This window comes from Cydia strobilella, chromosome 3 (assembly GCF_947568885.1).
Source record: "Cydia strobilella chromosome 3, ilCydStro3.1, whole genome shotgun sequence".
Lineage (NCBI taxonomy): Eukaryota > Metazoa > Arthropoda > Insecta > Lepidoptera > Tortricidae > Cydia > Cydia strobilella.
Genome location: NC_086043.1, coordinates 576,398 through 592,328, shown reverse-complemented (window position 1 = coordinate 592,328; position 15,931 = coordinate 576,398). Strand labels below are relative to the sequence as shown.

The following is a 15,931-nucleotide window of genomic DNA, read 5'->3' as shown; positions in this document are numbered from 1 at the left end:
CCCCGCGCGCCTCCGCCGCGTCTTTCAGATGATAACAGTGATAATAACAATACCGCGTCCGCCGCGAAAAAGTCGTATAGTAAGAAGTGCGGGTATTGTAAACGTTACGGGCACGTAAAAGAAGAATGTAGAAAGTTAAGTAAAGACTCTAGCACGTCTAACGATAATAATAATAGTAACGCATCAGATGTCAATGTTTTACGTTGTTATGGATGTGGTCAAATTGGTGTTATACGCGCAAATTGCGAAAAATGTAATGCTACATTCTGTACTGTCAACTGCAGCATGGATTCGTCCAATCCAGGGTTAAAGGGCACTGGTAAGCAGTCTAAGAAGCTCTCCCCGGTGAGTAGTTCTCTTAACACTATACCTAATGTTCAAAATGATAAGCTTGACGAGACCTTTTTGTCTCTCACTGATTTTCGACATGCACTTCCTGCAAATTTTTTTGGTGACGGTTTAGTAGCAAGGCCGGTGACGCCCCGCGCCGCCGACAGCTCCCAGGACGACCCCGTAGTTGTTCAACAATCGTGCACACTTTTTGCAAAGTCCTTTATTGATAACAGTGATAAGCAAGTAAATAGTTCCCATAGTAAGGAAATGTCATTTTGCACCGTGTCAAATAATATTAGTAACATCCCTGTGCTGCCAGAGCAGGTCATTGACGCCAAATCTAGGTTGACTACAGCTGTTTTTGGAACAGCTGATATCAGTATTAAGAATGGTCACAGTATAACTAACTACAGTATGTCATCTTTGGGTCACAGTATAGATAATTCCAGTATGTCAACCACACCTTGTGAGGGAATTCTATTTTCAGCTGTGAATTTTTCAGGGACAAACCAGAAGGTTGAGGACTCCACGGAGCCTGCACCTGGAGCCCAAATTGACCAGAATGACTCTGAGGACCCCGTGTTGGATTTATTTGACACTTATGAGGAATACACAAATAGACATCAGCGGCCAATTTTAGGGATTGGAATCCTGGACATGCAAGGTATTGCCTTAGTGGATACTGGTGCAAAGAGAAGCTTGGCAAGTCAGAAGCTCTACTCACTGTTACTTGAGAAAAAGCAACAGTTCTGCGAGAAGCAAATGAGAGTGAGATTCGCTGATGGTTTACCTCAAATTAGAAATGTGCTCAATATTACCTTAGATGTCAAAGTGAAGGATAGAGTAATACCTCAAGAGTTCCTGATCTTACCTGAAGCTGAAGAAAATGAAACTTTACTGGGAATCGATTTTCTAAAAGCATCTCGCCTCAACCTGGACTTTGATACCCATACTTGGTGTTTTCCTGGTGGTGAGAGGTATCCCATACAGTATGAATCTGACATGCCAACGCAATTGTCAATTGCTACAAGCAATATACTTCATGCTGAAGAAGGATCAATGCTCAGCGAAGGTGAAAAGATTAAATTAGCCAAAGTGTTAGAGAGAAATAGTGCAGTCTTCAGTCTAGGGGGAGCGCCCACTCCAATTGTTGAACATCATATTGACACTGGAGACCATGCACCTATATCTGTACCTCCATACCGGCTCACACCTGCAAAGAAGGAAATAATGAAAGCGGAGATTGAGAAGATGCTCCGGGAAGGGATAATAGAGGAATGTGAATCTGCTTGGACCTCACCGGCAGTTCTTGTCCTTAAGAAGAATAATACTGTCAGATTCTGTGCTGATTATAGAAAGCTGAATAGCATCACAAAGACAGATAACTATCCCTTACCCTTAATTGATGAGCTGCTGCAGTCGACCGGAAGACATTGCTACATAAGTACCATAGATCTGAGATCCGGATACTGGCAAGTAAGTGTGAATCCAGCTGATCGAGATAAGACCTCGGTGATCACACCATTCGGTACCTACCGTTTTGTACGGATGCCATTCGGTTTAAAGAATGCACCTGCAACCTTCCAGCGGTTGATGGATAAATTCAAATCCGGTGCCAGCTTGCAAAATACTACAGTTCTAGCTTACCTGGACGATCTCCTGGTGATATCTGACAGTTTCGAGAAACACCTGCAAGACCTGCAACTTATGTTTGACCGACTACGTCAGTTTGGCTTAAGAGCAAACCGAGAGAAATGTGTTTTTGCCTGCAAAGAGGTCAAGTACCTTGGACACCTCATCACCCCTGACGGTATAAAGCCAGATAATGGGAAAGTTGAAGCTATCTTAGCCATGAAGGAGCCTAATAACCTCAAGCATCTTCGGACATTTCTCCAGACCTGCGCTTGGTTCAGAAAATTTGTTCCAAATTTCTCAGCGATAGCTCTGGACTGCCGCTCACCAAGCTTACCAAGAAAAATGAACCATGGAAATGGCATGACGAGCAACAACAGGCCTTTGCGGAGCTCAAAACCAGATTAACTTCTGCTCCAATCCTGGTGCAAGCGGACTACAGCAAACATTTTATTCTACGGACTGACTCAAGCAACTATGCTCTTGGAGCTTGCCTTATGCAAGGCGAAGGACATGATGAGCGTCCCATTGAGTATGCCAGCAGGCTGCTCACTCCGGCAGAACGCCATTACAGTACAACTGAAAGAGAGTGTTTGGCTGTGATCTGGGCTGTTGAGAAGTACCGGCCCTATATTGATGGTCATACAGTTTTAGTGAAGACGGATCATCAGCCGTTGAAATGGCTGTTGACTCACAAGTCACCAAGTGGTCGCCTTATCCGGTGGGCACTTAAACTGCAAGGTTTTGACATCAAATATGAATATACACCTGGAAAGGCCAATGTCATAGCAGACACATTGAGTCGACCGGTCTGCGATGAAAACTCCAAAGAAGAATGTGGAGTCTGCTCTATTATTATTGATATTCCACAAGTTAACGCGACGGAACTACGAACTGCTCAGCTCAATGATCCAGAAGTCGCCAAGATTGTTCAAGACCTGGAAGACTCTGATCACATTAACTCAACCAGATGGCTAGAGAGAGGATATGTCATGGCCCAAGGGGTCCTCTACTCGGAGGTCGGAGGAAGCTCAGCTGGTAGTACCCAACTCTATGAAGGAGGCCGTCTTAAAAGAGTACCACGACGCCCCAACAGCTGGTCATCAGGGCGTAGAAAGGACTCTCGCACGCATTTGTCAAAAGTATTACTTCACAGGAATGCGCAAATACATCACGGAATATCTAAAACAATGTGAAGAATGCCAACGCTACAAGATAAGTAACCAGAAGCCTATGGGACTACTACAGACCCCAGTGCTTAATCAAAGAGGAGAGGTGCTAGCTATAGACCTCTTTGGCCCTCTACCTGAAGGAGATAATGGGGAGAAATGGGTGCTGCTCATCGAGGATACAGCTACACGCTGGGTTGAGCTGATAGCCCTCAAGGACGCCACAGCAGAAGTCTGCGCTCCAGCCCTGATCGAGCAGTACTTCCTACGGTATGGATTCCCAAGAAGAGTCATTTCTGACAATGGAGTTCAGTTTGTCTCAGCTGTTATGCAGCAGACCATGTTCTTGTTAGGAATCAAACAGAATTTAATACCACTTTATCATCCTGAGGCCAACCCTGCAGAACGCAAGAATAGAGACCTCAAGACTCAACTCTCCATCCTAGTGAAGAACAATCATCGTGCGTGGCCCAAGTTCCTGCCAGAGATCAGGTTTTCGATGAATAGTGCTCTATGTGCCACCACTGGATGCAGTCCAGCGCATATGATGTTCGCACGAGAGTTGAGGACTCCGTTTGATGCCCAACGTGATTTAAAGGCCATCCTACAGAAAGAAAACTTTCTGCCACAAATCACACCATACTTAAATAAGTTTCTTGAAAACTGGTATGTCTTAAAGGAGAGAGCTGAACGGCAGCAGGACAACAAGAAAAGCGACGCTGACCAGCACCGACGGCAGTCACCTTTGTTTTGCGTTAATGACCTAGTTCTGGTAGACACTCATTTGCTTAGTAACGCTTCTAAGGGTTTAACAAAGAAATTCATGCCAAAACGGGATGGTCCCTATCGTATTAGTAAAGTAATTAGTCCAACTTCTTATGTTATAGCTGACATACAAACCAATACCGACCTGGGTAAATACCATAGTTCTGATTTGACACCATTCACACCAGGTCAAGGTATTCCTTCGGTGCCTGTCCAACCACGGCGACTACGTGGTCGCCCTCGTAACTTAGCGCGAGATGGTAATGTTACCAAGTCCCCAACGGGTCGTTCTGGGAACTTGGAGGGGGAGTGTATAACGCGCCAACCACAAACTTCAAGCCAAGCTCGCGTATTGGACGACTTCATTGCTGCACCCCATGAGCCAATCACGGCTCCGAATCGCAACGCGCTGCGCGTGAGCGACCATATACAGATACGTTCCCGCCGCTCCCGCGCAGTCCGGCAACCGACGCGGTACAATTGATACACCTCTATCTACTATTTTGTTAATTCATAAAAGTAATCAGTGTTTAACTCTTAAGTTTTCCCATTGTGTACTCTACCAGTGCAATACTTAACAGAATACACTTTTAATCTGATATGTGTGTCTTTTCACTTTAAAATATAGCCTCGTCATCGAACCCCGAGCTAGCTGGCGCTACAATATATAAATAATTATTCTCAATAAATTATTAACAACGGGTAGTAAATGTAATTAGCGCTAAAAAGCGCTAGTGGCCTAGCGGTAAGAGCGTGCGACTTGCAATCCGAAGGTCGCAGGTTCAAACCCTGGCTCGTACCAATGAGTTTTTCGGAACTTATGTACGAAATATCATTTGATATTTACCAGTCGCTTTTCGGTGAAGGAAAACATCGTGAGGAAACCGGACTAATCCCAACAAGGCCTAGTTTCCCCTCTGGGTTGGAAGGTCAGATAGCAGTCGCTTTCTTAAAAACTAGTGCCTGCCAAGCAGACCCCAGGCTCCCATGAGCCGTGGCAAAATGCCGGGAGAACGCGAGGAAGATGGGTAGTAAATGTAATTATAATATTGTTTATCCTCAGTAATATGTACTCGGCAATAATTCCTGATTCAATTACCCGTGGTGCCTGAGCCACGCGTAATTAATAATTAACGTAATTACTTATTAGTCTGCCAATAATGGAGCATCATAATGGAACACCATCGTTATACATTATACATGATATGATTATAGGATATTTGTTATTGAGTATAAGCGCTGGTGGCCTAGCGGTAAGAGCGTGCGACTTTCAATCCGGAGGTCGCGGGTTTAAACCCCGGCTCGTACCAATAAGTTTTTCGGAACTTATGTACGAAATATCATTTGAGTACTAGCTGCTTTTCGGTGAAAGAAAACATCGTGAGGAAAGCGAACTAATCCTTATAAGGTCTAGTTTACCCTCTGGGTTGGAAAGTCAGATGGCAGTCGCTTTCGTAAAAACTAGTGCCTGCCAAGCAGACCCCAGGCTCCCATGAGCCGTGGCAAAAGCCGCGAGGGAGAAGAATGAGAAGTAAGTGTTATAAAGGTAGATTTCATGTATGACTGTAGTACAATCAGCAGGGAAAGAACCGCACCAAAAGTATATTCCACCCTGGAATACTTTTCCAAATATGGATACATATAGGTATCTACAGTTTGCGTTAAAAAATATATTTCACAGTCCAGTTGTTCTACATACAGGGACATATCTTATTGTAAGCCACTAAATAATGAGATACTTTTATTATAAGTATTATAACTGATTAGATTACTAATTTACAGTTTGACGATGGTTTTTTAAGTCCTCCATGCTTATTGTATGCCTCCATGTTATAACATTTATTTATATAATATATAGAAGGTGAAGAATGATTTGAAACTGTTTCAACATCTTCAAATCATTCAAAAGTTTCAATCATTTTTCACCTTTCAGAAAGAATAACAACTATCAGTCTAGGTTTCCTCATATCATAAATAAATCCATTTTTAACCTGCCCTGAAATAGTAACATATAATTTGTGTCGGCCTCGCCGTGGCATTGTGACGGCCATGACCGGGCCTTAATCAGTACTATATCGGCACCAATGTCGTCCATGCATCGCAAGTTCAACAATCGATACAGGCACAGAGTTGAAAGATAACACAGGTTTCTTTAGACTAAACTGTGACTTGACCATTGTGGCCATGACCGGGCCTTAATCTACTATATCGGCACCAATGTCGTCCACACATCGAGTTCAACAATCAATACAGGCACAGAGTTGAAATATAGACAGAGGTATTGTCTTGAGACTTTTTTATATATACTACGTCGGTGGCAAACAAGCATACGGCCCGCCTGATGTTAAGCAGCCTCCGTAGGCTATGTACGCCTGCAACTCCAGAGGAGTTACATGCGCGTTGCCGACCCTAACACTCCGCACCCTCGTTGAGTTCTGGCAACCTTACTCACCGGCAGGAACACAACACTATGAGTAGGGTCTAGCGATATTTGGCTGCGGTTTTCTGTAAGGTGGAGGTACTTCCCCAGTTGGGCTCTGCTCTAGATCTGGAATGACATCCGCTGTCCTGTGCCCTACAACACAAAGCGAAATGTCATTCACAGTGCCCATACCTCTCCTTCGGACGTAGTTTAAGGAGTGCCGGGTACAGACTAAACTGTGACTTGTCCATTGTGGCCATGATCGGGCCTTACTACCCCTTAGCCAGTACTATATCGGCACCAATGTCGTTCACAAGTTCAACAATCGATACAGACACAGAGTTGAAAGATAATAGAGGTGTCTTTAGACTAAACGGCGACTTGTCCATTGTTACGGCTATGACTGGGCCTTAATCAGTACTACGACTACAACAATAAATACAGTGTACAGTATTTTATTGTATTTATTTATTGCATTTCACATGTACATTACAGGTTTTACAAGTACTTAAGAGTATAGGTAGGTACAGACGCCATCAGATATATCGGAGCGGCCAAGGTGTTCACAATATCTGAACACGCACTCTAACGCCTTGACAATAGAGGCGTGTTCAGATATTTGTGAGCGCTTAAGCCGCTCCGATATATCTGATTGCGACTGTACACAAATGACACATGAAACCCTGATGGGCGCAGCAATGTAGGTAGAAAGGTAAACAATGCTAATTGTTTCGAGCATAATTTCATCAGCTGCAGGGTGGTTGAATAGTGTTAACAAATATAGTGGGACCCGTAAGGGCATATTCGATATCGTGTTTTGATTAGGAAAAAGTGTTTGACGAGAAAAAAAAAGTCCCTTTCTAACAAAAGCTGTCAAAAAGTGACATCCGCTTGTATTACAAGTTACAAGCTTTTGAGAATCAGGCCCCAGGTCTTCCAAGTTGGCCAACCCTCCATAAAGGCTAAGGATGGCAGTACGCTCTTTTTTTTAAGGTTTGAAGGACGTAACGGGCCGAAACTACCGCAGGCGACAGTTCCACAGTTTAGTCGCAATAACAATTATGAAATAACAGTTTATCTCTTCTTTTAACTCTCTGGATTCAGCGTTATTAACACATACGAATGTAACCACTATATTGTAATTGCACTGTTCGTAAAGTTCTAAAGGGACCATAGCTATGCTTATAATGGTTTTAAGAGTTGCTTATAAGTCCAGGTGTTCGGGTTTACTCGTAAACCTTCGGCTGTGTTCGCTGACATTTGGGATTACGAACAGCTGGAACGGAACCAATTTAAATATTCAAACAGAGCTCTTTGTGAACATTGCTCGTCAGGATTAGTGGAGTTAATTTTGGAACTTCTGTAATGTGAGAGTTTGAGTTTGGCAGTTGAGAGTTACCGCAGGCTTTTTGGGATACGTAAATCCAGTTAGGAAGTTAAAATTAATATAATAATGTGAACGAAGCTGCTGAACTGATACGTTGGACTGATAAAGAATAGTAACCATTAAGCCAATATTTAAATACTTTTCCGATCTCAAAATGATGTTATTTTGTTATGATTCATAACAAACTTCATTCATTCATAACATGAATCATCCGTCAGCCTCAAATACATTTTACGAACAATTACGTAACAAGTTTTAACACAAATTTCTGACTGTAAAAAAATCTGTGTATTACTCAATGTAATGTCATTAGCATGAATAGGCTTAGTATCATCCCAAGGATACTTATATTCGCAATGAGTGAGTGCATTTGTTTTATAACAAAGTGTTTATTTTGTAATAAGTATCTGTACAGATAGCACAACAACACAGACAACACAGAGAGTTGTACAGGTTTGACAACAGTGATATTTCCAAAGCTGCGATATCTATAAGCTGCGGCGTTTGCTTACCATCGAACAGAAAAAATACCGGAATAAATAGTAGTGTGTGGTAGTGTACTTGAAAAAACACAAATAAAATTATTTTCATAGAAAGTTATATTAATTTGTTCAGAAATCAGAAATTTTATTTGCGTAAAAATATGGTCAGTACAAGGTCATGGTCTTAAAGTAGAAATAAATATCTTAACTATATTAACTAAACTATAACTTCAACGAACAGAATATTATGCAATTCGACACAGTTTCTAAATAGCCCGTATTGCGGCATCTAGTTCCCAACTTGTATCAATCAGGCAACTTAGTGTTTCAAGTTGCTCCCGTCTTGTTACAGAGAATAGCAACTCAGTAGGTACATACATAACTACATACAGTTGTGTGCAATAAAACAGTAGTCAATAGAAAATGAAAATTAGGGGAAAACAATAACTTTCGAGCAATTATATTGGATTTTTTTAAATAATTATTCTGCATTACTTAACATTGTTTGAAAATTAACTGTAACCTTTACTTAAATAATATTGGAAGTATAAAAAAAAACATGAAAATCGTCTTTTTTACTACCAACAACAAAGTCCGAATGATGGACTAACACTGAGACGAAGATCGTATTATAGAAAAAAAATATTTTTTTCTGGATAACATGAGTAGATGTAAGGTTTGATTGGAAATAATGAGCAAAATACTAAGTTACAATTATAGTACACAATGGTATTTTTTTCGTAGGTTGTTACGATTGTATAAGAATTTCCGCGAGGTAGTAGAAAATGCGATTTTCATGATATTTTTTTAAATACTTCCAATATTATTACAGTTACAATGGTAAATGTTACAGTTAATTTTGAAACAATGTCAAGTAATGCAGAAGAATTATTAAAAAAACCGGCCAAGTGCGAATCGGACTCGCGTTCCAAGGGTTCCGTATATTACACAATATAAACAATATATTTTTTATGTGAAACGTGAGTGTGAAATGTATTTAAAAAACCCGTAGGGGTCGGATCAAAAACTAAGTAATTAAGTCCGACTCACGCTTGACTGCAATTTTTAATAGGTTTTCCTGTAATCTATAGGTAAAGATCTATTTTGTTTATTTTTTTCAAAATTTTGTACCCAATAGTTTCGGAGATAATGGTCATTTTTTGTCTATTTTCTTGAATAACTTCTAAATTGTTTATCCTAAAATAAATATATTTAAGATTCTCACAATGAGCTCTTTCATTTGATATATAACACGATATAGTTTGAAAAACTTTATTTTTAGATTTTCTCATTTACCCCCCAAAAGTGGCCCCCATGTTTAAAATTCATTTGTTTGCGTTACATTTCCGTCTTTGGGTCACAAACTTACATATGTATACCAAATTTCAACTTAATTGGTCCAGTAGTTTCGGAGAAAATAGGCTGTGACAGACGGACAGACAGACAGACAGACAGACAGACGGACAGACGGACAGACAGCCAGACAGACAGACAGACGCACGAGTGATCCTATAAGGGTTCCGTTTTTTTTTTGAGGTACGGAACCCTAAAAAGATTCAATATAATTGATCTCAAGTTATAGTTTTCCCCTAATTTTCATTTTCCTATTGACTGCTATTATATTGCACACAGCTGTATACATTTTACGCTTCTCCGTATCCGAGGAATACATGCGTTTTTTTTAGAATTAGAGATGATTCTGCATAGCATAATAAGTTTTATCTGGTACTTTTAGCACGATGTATGATATATGATATTTTAGCCCGACTGACATAGCTGGCAAAGGTGAAGAGGGATATGGAAGAAGCCCAAATACCACCTGAGATGACCCAGGACCGAGAAGCCTGGCGAACGTGTACGCGATTATTAGTTTGGCTTGATTGAAAAATTAATAGTTATAATTTGTTTTAAAATTATGAGTGAATATCGTGTTAGTTTTAATCAACATAAAGTGAGGAGGTCTTATTACAAGCGTCATATGTTTTCATAGAAATTAGATATTAATTGCCACACTTTGTCATTGCAAATGGCATGCAGAATTACCTTAGTCAGTCCTACGTAAACGTCAAGTGTCAACTCGCGGTACGGTTACTGTTGAAAGAAAAGTAGCTACAGTCAGCGATCAAAGCTAGTATCAAAAATTAAGTTTTTGACAAAAACCTTATTATATTCCGTGTTTTATTATTATTCTTAGTATTAGTTTCTTGTATTTTATTATAGGCCCCAGGTCGTAAAAAGGCTCTTGCGGCTCGCCCATCGGTTTAATGTCAATGAAACTAATAAAAACACGAAGCACCCCAATCGACTTCAAGGCAGAAAGGTTATAAAACCTTTGCACGGAATTTAAATTGTATTGACCAAAGTGGACCTTAATGCAAAGACATAAGGTTTACAAATGGTTAAACAACTGTTGCTGTTAGTATGGAGTTTACGATATTTCGGAACTGAAATGAAAATTCGATATAGTTGCTATTCTTGTTTACTAATGGCACGTATGAGTAATTAAATGTGTTGATGGCTTTTGTTTTGAATACCTAATACTGTGAGGAAGTAATTTTAGGAGTTAAATTGATATCTATTTACAATACCTAATGCTATCATCACTTTGAAATAGAAACTACAAGACGGAAGTCACGGCTTCAAGCGTCGAGTGATTCAGGATCCTGAACAAAGACTGCGAAAATCTAATTTCAGAAAAAGCCTATGTCCATCTCCGTCACTCGGCCTCATCTGAGCCAGAAGGCGAAAAATCTTACATGATCATATTTTTCTAAGAGGCGTTGATATTCGTAGACGTGGAAAAAATATATGTATTTCTTGACTATATTATCTTTAATAACATAGCTTCCGATACGCGAATTATGACTCTTCGCTCGATACAATTAATTCCCAAAGTAACCTCTAACTCGGACTTTTAATCAAACTTTACTCGGTTATTTATTATGTGATACTATAAACAAAAAAAAGAAGATAACAATCTTAATTTAAATAGTAATTTCATAGCTTTCAAATTTCGATATTATAAGGTAACGTTTTTTAAATAAATGAAAATCGACAAAATTCGATCAAAATGAACACTTGGCGCACATGATCTTTCCCGTTCTTTCTTGCGAAATGTGACAGTGACAGCGGCAAACCGATGGAACGGCCTTATACGATATGGAGCGGATATGTCAGTCAAAAATGACGTTTTTGTTTGAAGAAACGTCACTTTTGACACAGGCCGACTCCTTAACCCATCGATTCCCACCATTTTGAAATGTTACCTAAATTATAACCCCCTTATAAAACTTTACGGGCCTGATTTAGTTAAATTATGTTTTATCCCTTTCTTACAAATACATAAGTCAAAATGACAGATAAAGACAAACGATTCATAGCTAATTCAGGCCAGTAACGCGTTAGCTTTTACTTTCTTTATACATAGATCAAACAAAGGAAAAACTAAACGTCGTGTCATATCAGGCTGTCAAGGAGAAGGCAGAAGACCGACACATATGGAAATCGCTCCACCGACAAGAGTATTCTTAAATATATGATGATGATTAAGTTTTCATACATTATGTATGAAATAGCATGTGCGTTTGCCTCGTGCTTATGTTTGTAACAAATATTGGTTACATAACCCCTACGGCAAGACAGCAGGTCGAGGTTGGCTAAACACAGCCAAAGACAGGAAAAAGTGTTATACCTTGGAGGAGGCTTTAAATTACCCGAAGGGGGTCAATTTAAGAACAGTTTCAAAAAGAAAAAAAAAATCAAGAAATATGTATACATTTTTTAATTCTAATTATAACTAACTAGCTTTTGCTCGCGACTTCGTCTGCGTGGACTTAGTAACCGCAGCTAGAGTAAGAATAGCGCCTGGAAAAATTCTCATAGCAATCTAAATTTGAGCATATTATGCACACAAATAAGCAGGCACTTCGTTAATTATCTCAATTTCACCCCGCTTTTTACTTTCTTAAGGTATGATTTTCGGGATAAAAACTATCCTATGTCCTTCTCAGGGACTCAACCTATCTCTATGCCAAATTTCATCTAAATCGGTTCAGCGGTTTAGGCGTGAAGAGGGAACACACAGACAGAAAGACAGACAGACAGACAGACTTTCGCATTTATAATATTAGTATGGATTATTCTGTTAAATTCATTTAATAAATGGTAAATTAACTATTTAAGTGCAGATGTACAATCAATAATTATAAATGTTAAAAAATAATACGAATAAGTTACATTGAATGTTACATAAAAATAATCTACTCCATATTGTAAATTAATTATTGTAATATTACTTTTTTGCATGGACAAATAAAGCTTTATTATTATTAACCCTACGGCTTACACTAGGGGTAACTTTTTTACATGATATAGCGTCTATAGGTTAAATATTCGAGAGACAGGGACGCACTGATAGAAAAGATGGGTGATCAACTATTTCTTGTCGTTATTGTGTCCCATCAGCCAGCCAATATTAGCACAGTTTGTTAGACGGAATACCGCGTTTGTTTGTTTGTTGGATGGAATTTGCTACATACAATACAATAAATATAAATAATATGTTATGAGTAAGCTATTGATATGCTGTGCCCTTACAGGGTCCATGTGAGACATTGTACATTATAATTTACATCTATACTGTACCATGGTTGCAATAAAGAATTATGAATTATTGTATAACGATCCACAAACGAGCTTATTAGTGGTAGCTCAGTGGAAAGGCCTTATATCTACCACAAAATTGGTTGGTTATTTTAATTACCATAAAATCGGGGTTTTAAGAGTGACCCAGGAGAACGTAACCGTGGCAACGAGTGACAAGAAAAAGTTAAGTCATCTAGATAATGTTCGCGGAAGCCTCACTAATGGCAGTAGAACTAGAAAGTGAACTGCGAGCGGCGAGCAGTTGGGCTAACCTGGAGGCCAAAGATGTCGCTGAAGAAGGCGCGAGCTCATGAAGGCCATTTGCACCTTTTAAAAGAATAACACTTTTTATGTCTTACAGGTAGGACAAAATATATCGAATAGAGGAAATTTCAATTTTATTTTTATCAGTCAGACTGCGCGGGGAGTTTTTTAAGAGTCAGTATCATAAATAAATTAGTGGCATATATAAATGAAAATTAGTAAGGTCTTTAATTCCATATTAATTTACACAGCAGAGGCGATAACAGGCAACTTTTCCCTCTGGCTTATTATACCTCGTATACGTCGGTCTAACTTCGGACACAAGGCTGCCTGTTATTATTATTATTCAGAGACCACTGTGTCTGCTGGTCAAAGTCCTCCCTCCTCTTTTTCCTCTTTTTAAGAATGGGGATTAGATTATAGCCACGCAAGCTCCCGAGGATTACAAACTTCACGTCATGGATACAATGAATTTATTGACAGAATTACCCAGGTGTCCAGTTGATAAAAATTCACGGCATACTTTTAGCTAAAAATTCAACAAAATTTTGGAATTTTACCCGTATGTCATTGTGAAACGTGAAGTGCCCATCGTAATTGACACGAAGCTCCCGAACACACATATCCAGCTTCAACAAGGTCGTACATGCTTTAAAAAGTTGCACTAATATGCCTTTTTAGAACTGAATAGCGCGGTCGAATATCCGGCACATACTTTTAATGGATCTCCATTGTGAGAGGCCACATAACGTTGATATATGAAGTTGGTGTGTTTGAATTGTATTTGAGCGAGGGAAGCAGTTATTCCCGACGTTTAGAGTGCAATAAAAATGTACAGTTCAATATAAATATACTTCATAGTTAGCACAATCATATAACGTAACATTGCAAATAATCGAATGGAGCGATATAGGTACCTACAATATGCTCGGAAGGAACATGAACGATTTGAAAAGTCTTATTTCCTGATCATATTTTATAGATTAAGTGTTCAAGTAAACTGACCTTAAAACTCGCTTATTATTTTATCCAACATTCGTCTTTCGGGTTCTAAAAAGGTACCCTGTAAAACCCTTCACGTGGCGAACTTCCGCAGCAAGAATGTCTATTTGAAATTTATTAATTGACAATGTTATTCTAACAATTTTAAATGAATGCCACCTGAAGGACCTAATATAACGAACTATCTATGTTTTCACGTCTGTAAATCCATTAAAATACCAAGTCAAGGTTGCTTGGAGGTACCAAGAACGAAGGCATCTCAGCGATCTCGTATAAGTTTGAATAAGCCCGACCACAATGGTTATTGTCTCAGCGTTCCGTGGCATAATGGTGGCTTAGCACCTATTCAAAAACCACTATGCGCTTTGGAAAACCAAGAATCATATGGCCTTAAGTTTCCTTAGAACTGTTTGCTATCACAGGTCTCTCTTATACTGGTTAGTAACAAACTTTCGGTTAGCGCAGGTAGATGAGATAGCGGTAGATGTGCATGCTCCTAATTGTTTTGCCACTGTTTCATTGTTCTTCGGGACGCGTTGAGCTAGACTGAATATAGATATTATAGATACTTAGCTGAAGTTGTTTAGAAACCTTTTAGTTTACAAATTTATCTGAAAACGGATTTGTTTAATATTGTTCGATAATAATATAATAATCATTTTTAATTTTTTAATTATCTTCCTTCATCAAATCGCTCGTTACATTTTTCTGCAGACCAAAATCTCCTAAACGTTAGAAGTCGACTTAAAGTTTAAAGCCTATTCACCTAAATATTAGAATTTTGCTCCGCTCCGTATCGCATCGTAAATATCCACGTGCATATATAACGCGGTGTGAGCGAGAAATTGCTCCTCCATTTCCCTTCAAAGCGTCACTGCACAAATTGATTCACCTCCAGCTCAAACCGCAGCACTCTCGGCGAAATTCGAGGGTTAAACCAGGCCTCTGCTCATAGCACAGAATAGATAACAACTATAGTTCATTCGCGTTAAGAATGCAGTAAAATCAATTGTCTGCTGGTATAGCCACGCTTGTAACCAATCAAATCGTTCCTAATTGGAAAGTCAAGTTTACAGTGTCCATTTTCTGACCGTTTGGCTTTGGTTCTTGTAGAGCATAAACATACTATTTAAAGGTAAGGCCATAAGCCAAGACCAGCCAGAAAAATGGATCAGTACTTATCAGAAAAATCAGAAAGTATCTGTTATAGGTTGAGATATGAGGTATTAGTGTCGCGAATGTCGCGAACCGGTGCCAATGTCATGGAGTAGAGGACGCTAGTAGTCACGTTTAAGTTAAATTACCGCTTTTAGGTTATTGTGATTTTTTTAGATGAAGACGAGAGGGTAGACGCCCGAACGACAGTAATAGAAGGTGTGTGCGAACAAATATTTGCTTTTGGATCCATTCAATGACTTTCTTACGATGTTATTAGAATAATAATGTGTCTTGTAGATTATGACCAACGTATATCAGTTTTCAGAGTGAACAGTGATCCGAGGGAATCGTTTATGGCTTATGTAAGCTTAAGGTAAACTTAGTGTGAGGAATGGGGTCGCTATAAGGGGAGGTTGGAGGCGACTATTAAGCTCAAGAAACCAGATGAATAATCATGTGAAACTTATGTTGTAGGTAATAAAGTAGGACACCAGCAATGAGTTATCGTCATCTCACTAACGTCCAGGCCTCGTATAGGTATGTATTATGTTTACATATCGCTTTCCAGTATCAGTAAAGGCGTCAGCTCATTCGATAGGATGGTGAGCTTGACGACAATGAGGTAAATTTATTTAAAAAGACAATAGACAGCTTCAATTAAGTTTAATAGTCT

At 39.3% G+C, this 15,931-nt stretch overlaps 1 protein-coding gene and 1 long non-coding RNA gene across 5 annotated transcripts in view; one reads left to right on the top strand and one right to left on the bottom strand.

The window, feature by feature from the left end:
• Positions 1–15,931, top strand: part of LOC134755637 (solute carrier family 12 member 4) — a 566,314-nt gene that overhangs the window by 320,564 nt on the left and 229,819 nt on the right. The window lies entirely within an intron of this gene.
• The window catches only part of LOC134755708 (uncharacterized), a 40,470-nt gene continuing 29,170 nt past the window's right edge, over positions 4,632–15,931 (bottom strand). The window contains exons 2-3 of the long non-coding RNA XR_010129078.1: positions 5,319–5,360; positions 4,632–4,814 (exon numbers count right to left, since the gene is read on the bottom strand). This is a non-coding gene — a long non-coding RNA (uncharacterized LOC134755708). The remainder of the gene's footprint in view (positions 4,815–5,318; positions 5,361–15,931) is intronic.